The sequence below is a fragment of the Cavia porcellus genome, unplaced genomic scaffold, assembly GCF_034190915.1.
Source record: "Cavia porcellus strain 051 isolate PalLab524CR breed Dunkin Hartley unplaced genomic scaffold, mCavPor4.1 scaffold_26, whole genome shotgun sequence".
NCBI lineage: Eukaryota > Metazoa > Chordata > Mammalia > Rodentia > Caviidae > Cavia > Cavia porcellus.
Window position 1 is genome coordinate 21,868,509 of NW_026947509.1, and position 6,000 is coordinate 21,874,508.

Sequence of the window (6,000 nt, forward strand, 5' to 3'; positions counted from 1 at the left end):
ACATGGCTGAATCTAGCATTTGTGATTAGTTTGTTGTCTAGTGCTAAGATTGGTGGTATGAGTGCTACACCCTCCCAGGAGCGGAGCCAACATCCAGTGTAATGGGGGGAAGAGGGTGTGTCTATTTCTCTTGCTGTTGGTGCTTGCTGTTTGCCCCTGGTCATGAACAGTCCCACCATGCCACCTTGTCGCTTGGAACCGACTGAGTAAGGACTGAAACTTCCAAGAACTGTAAGAAATAAGCCTTCCCTTCCCAAATTTTGGGCGTCAGGTATTTTGTCAGAAATACAAGAGAAATGTAACCAAAACATCTTCTCATGTGGTATTAGTGGGCTTTTTCAGAGGTGGCTATGTCTAGCGTGAGATGCTGGGATTAAGGGTGCATGATTAGTAAATTAGTTTACTGATTCGTTTGGCATAGTTCTAGGTTAAAATATAAAGGACAGAAAGAAGGCTATTATGGTTACTCATGCTTGCTTGCCTGGTGCCTTCTGCCTTTGGTCTTCTGCCTGCCGTGAACTGCTTCTCTTCTTCAATGTCCTTGTTTTGCAACCCTGCCTTGGAGCCAGCCAGTTACGGACTGAAAGTTCTACACACCCTGAGCCAAAACAAACCTTTCCTTCTTTAACTTTGGGTGTTGGACATTTTGTCTCAGCCATGAGAAAAGTAACTAAGTCCACCAAACACCAGTAACAGTGCCTGACATGGAGGAGGTGCTTGGTGAACACTTGCTGAAGGAGTGGAGCTACGTTTGTTTTGGTCAGACCCCTTTGCTCAGTCCCATCACTGGCAGTTAGCTGGGCCCAGGGAAGACATACACCATCATTTTGGGGTTCTGTATTTTCTGGCAAGATGGCTGATGAACATCTCACATTCCCTTCTTTTTCTAGTGCAGCCTAAAGAGTCTCACTGTGACAATTAGGAGAAGCTGGACATTCCAGTGGGATGCTGAGCCTTATACACCTTCCCAGGCGGCACTCGGTGTGGCTGTTACGTCCTCCACAGACTTCAGCTCCCTACTCTAGGCTGTCCCAGACTCCCAGACTGAAAAACAACTGCTAGAGCATGAATCTCCTATTTAAGTAACATTAAGAATCACCTGATAGGCAGGTTTTTTTTTTTCTACCGGAGGTATTAAACATTAAAACAGCATTTAGAGAAGCAGGGGTAACAGTGAGGAAGTGGGAGGCAGTGCTGTGAATTAAACTGAAGCACGAGTAGGTCTGCACCACCAGTGCTTGACTCTGCGCCTTGGAATAGCTTTGACAGCCTTCCTTTAGCAATTAAGTTCTAAGTTTATCTATCTCATCTTGGAAAGTAGGCAGATAAAAATGAGTATGTCTGGAATGCTTCCTTCTGTCCATTTGATATGAAGAAATCCAGCAGAAGTCAGTCAAGCAGACTGGGCCTGAGCTCTGCTAGATGCCTCCAAGCGCCCGGCACAACACTCTTGACCAGAGAGACTCTAAAGGATGAAACTGAAATAAGCCTGACATTCCTACCACCAAGGGTGATATTCCTCACCATGCTGCTCTCCAGGACGCAGATGTTCCCACAGGAACGACGCATAGAAGCATCAGTCAGATCTCAGTGGAGAGGCTCCTGGTTCCCTAAGATATGACACTTGAGGCTGTGGCTGGTTGAGGTTTCTGATTATGAATAAGTAAAGCACAGCAGCAACAGGCAACATGAAGAACCTCAGCTTTCCCCAACCTACGGTATATAGGAGTAAGTAGGGAAAAATCCAAGGAGATGCTCCAGGTCACTGGTTGGGGATCAGGAAGATAAAGCAATCAACTACTGAGAAAGTGAATAAAAGAAGTAGATTTAAAATCAGATTTGAGAAAATAGCTGAGTTGGTGTTAGGAATGTTATGATAAAGTGTGTTTAGACTATCCAAGTGGAAGTACCCAGTGAACAGATGAATATAGGTGTTAGGAGCTCAAGGAAGAATTCTGGGCTGATGATAAGGGACTCAGGAATCATTAAAAACTGATGCAGAAGCCAGACGTGGTGGTACGTGCCTGTAATCCCAGCACTCAGAAGCTAAACCAGGAGGATCACTGTGAGTTCAAGACCAGCCTGAGCTACAAAGTAAGCTCAAGGCCAGCCTGAACTGCATAGCAAAACCTTGTCTCAAAAAGACAAAAAATGGGGGGATTTAGCTCAGCAGAATAAGCGCCTGCCTGGCAAGTGCAAGGTCATGAGATGCTCGGTACCAAAAAAACAAAAAACCTGGTGCACTTAAAACTGGGAATGAAGGACATCACCCAGTAAGAAAATAGCCAAGTGAGAAACAAGGAAGAGAACAAATTCTATCTAAGGAATAGGAGAAGGATTTGAGGCAAAGCAAACAAATCCAAAGTAAAAGAGAGGTACAAAGTCAAACAGGACAGTGTGTGTCTCAGAAGTCAAAGGAAGGTTCAGGAAAAAGATGCCAGCAGCTCAAATGCTGGCTTGTTCTGCTTTCGGGCAGAATCAGTGACGGTGCGATCTTCCCAGTCTGTTCCACCTGGGCTACTCTCTGAGTGCTGCTTAGCACAGCTTTGTTTGATGAACCCCATTTTAACATTACAGAGTAAGAAAAACAGTTTTTTTACTCATGGTGAAAGTACAGTGCAGAATCCTGTGCAGATAGCAGTGCTCCAAGAGGGCAGCTGGGGCAGAGTCACCAGGAAGTCTCCACGGGCCAAGACCCACAGACCACAGGCCTGGATAAAGTTACTGACTCTCTCAGGGCAAATTGCCTTAAGCCTCAGTTCCTCATCCATAAAGAAGTTGTAAAACAGCCCAAGTAGTTGTGAAGATTGAGTTAATCTTGCTGATGAGAACATCTTACACCATGATCAGCTGGCACTTAGAAATCAACCCATAAATGCTAATACATGTTCATTTTTTTTCTTCCTTTATAAGCTTTAAAGTCTTTCTTTTTTTTTTTTTTCTTTTTGTCTTTAAGACAGGGTTTCAATGCAATTCAGATTGGTCTTGAACTCACTTTGTACTTCAGACTGGCCTCACATTTGCAGTGATCCTCATGCCTCAGCCTCCCCAGTGCTGGGATTACAGGCTTACGCCATCATGCCTGGCCTAAAGCCTTTCATTTTTTATTTTTTTAGTGTCAGGAATTGAACTCAGGACCTTGTAATTGCCATGCAGGCCTTGTGCCACTGAGATATATCCTCAGCTCAAGTCTTTTAAACCTAGATCTCATGCGATTCTTACAACCAAGAGTGAAATGGAGAAATTCAGCTTCAGAGAAGTTAACTTCCTTATCAATAGTCACACAGATAAATAGCTGCAAAACCATGACTGGAATGCAGGGCAGCTAAATCTTTTTTGTGTGGGTACTTGAAATTGAACTCAATCTTACCCTTGCCAGGGAGGCACTATACCCCTGGCCCAGCTAAGGCTTACTCCAGGATTTTGTCTTCTCCAGCACATAAATGTCCCAAGTCTCAGGGCTGGGGATTTAGCTCAGCAGCATAAGTGCCTGCCTTGCAAGTTTGTGGTTGTTGTGAGTTCGATCCCTGGTACCGAAAAAGACCAAAAAAATAAAAAAGAAAAGAAAAGTCCCAAATCTCTCTTTTATTTTAACCAGCGATCAAACTTACAACCTCACACTTGTCAGGTAGGCACTTGTGCCACTGAGCTAAATCCCCAGCCCTCCCGATCATTTTAGAAGTATATATTCCCTCTTTCATTGATCATTATATGTTGCATAAATCTGATTTTTGTTGTTGTTGTTGTTGTTATCTAGGGATCAAACCCAAGGCCTCACACATACTGGCAAGTGCTGTACCACATAGGCACATCCCAGCCTCTGTATCTTTCATATAGTAGCCTTATTAGCAACTGAATCAATCCACAGAAAATCCACTCTGGGGAATATGAGTCCTGAGAGCACCCCCCCACCACCACTGCTGCCCGCCATGACAGAGCCACATACAAAAGCACAGGAATCCAGATCTCTTCTTCCACACATTACTTACTGCTGGCTCTATGCTTGACCTACAAGCCAAACCCACCTAAGCTGACTACTAAGATTTTTTTCCTTTGGCAGAATCACTTCGCAGCCAGAAGACAAGATACAAGGCAGACACACTGTCGGGGCTCACATTAGTCACTTTACTTCCTTCCTCTGCTTTTTTTTTTTTGAGATAGTTTCACTATGGCTGGCTGGCTCTGAACTCACTCTGTAGCCCAGGCTGGCCTGGAGCTCACAGCAGTCCTCCTGCCTCAGCCTCCTGAGTACTGCAATAATAGGCATGCACTACCCTGCCTGGCCCTTCCTCTGCTTTTGAAGTGACAATGGAAAATGTACGATCAGGCGATGTGCAGTAAGGACATATACTGCATGGGTGGGTTCCCTGCTACACAGAACAAGCCGGGAAGGGGCGTAGGAATGTGCAGATGGGGGCAAGGAGCAGTTTTAGATACGCTGATACAGAGAAAGTGACATCTGAGTAAAGCTATTTTTCTCTGAAACAAAGACGAGAGTACATCAACATAATCTGTAATCATTTCGCCTCCATAGGCCCAGTGCTTCATCTGAAAAGCAGATACGTCTTTGCCAGTGGTGGCAAACCTATGGCACATGTGCCACAGCAGGCACACAGAGCACTCTCTGTCAGTGCACGAGCCAAGTCATCCCAGCAGCTAAGCTTTGGATAATGCGTTTTTCTAAACTAAAACCGTAGTACTCAGGTTTATAGTAATTGCAGCATTGGCTATTTGGGATAAATAAGTGGGTTTTGCGTTGCATTTTGGGTGCTTGGTTCCTAACAGGCTCACCATCATTGCTTTAGGCACTATCGAAAATCAAAGAACACTTAGGAGGCTGAGGCAGGAGGATCGTTGCAATTTGAGACCAGCCTGGGCTACAAAGTGAACTCAAGGCCAGCCTGAACCACATAATGAGATCCTGTCTCAAAAAAAGAAAAAAATTACAGTCAAGGAACAAATCCCTTGAGGTATGTTTTTACTGTTTCTTGTTTGTTTTGCAGTATGGGGGATTGAATTCAGGGCCTTCCCACTGAGTTATGTCCACGACCATTTTCATTTTTTGAGGCAAGGTTTCACTAACTCGCTGTCTGGGTTCAAACTCATGATCCTCTTGCCTCAGGCCCCCAGAATGTTCAAATTATAGGCATGTGTTAGGAGGCCACTGAGGAAGTTGTTTTTACATATTAGATGTTAAGCTTTGCTTTGGGAATTTCCTGCTCCATATATCAGTGAAGAATGACAGTTTCTCCTCTAAAGGTGAGGCAACTGAAGGTAGGCTGGCTCCCCTGAAGTTACCCTGCTGCTAAGTAGCAGAAGTGAGAGTAGTATCCAGACCTTTTTTTTTGTGTGTGCTCAGATTGAGCTCACAACCTCATGCTTGCCAAGCAGGTGCTTGTGCCACTGAGCTATATCCCTGATGAGAACCCAGATCTTCTGATTCATGGTCTAGGGCATTTTGGGAGATATCGGGGATTGAACCCAGCAGTACTCTAACACTAAGCTACACCCCCAGCCCTATTTATTTATGATACAAGGTCTCACTATGTAGCTCAGACTGACTTTGAACTCAGGATCGTCCTGCCTCAGCCTCCTGGTTACAGGTGTGAGCTACCATACCACCTACCCTTTTTACTTTCGGTAACAAGGATGCAGTAAATTGCTGACCACAACTTTGCATCCCACGTCAGTTTCTTTTCTTTTTTTTTTTTTTTACCGGTACCAGGGATTGAACTCACGACTACACACTTGCAAGGCAGGTGTTTATGCAGCTGAGCTAAATCCCCAGCCCCCACATCAGTTTCTTGAGTAGTTGGGATTACAGGTATTGAACCGGGCACATCTCATTATATCACACAGCCTACACTGAAGCCACTCATACCTCCTACAGAACATGTATAGCCTAGTGGCATGGGTCAGACTAAATACAGTCACGGTGACTAAATACAGTCTGACCATACCACTAGGCACGCTACGTTCAGTCCAACATTTGCCTCACAG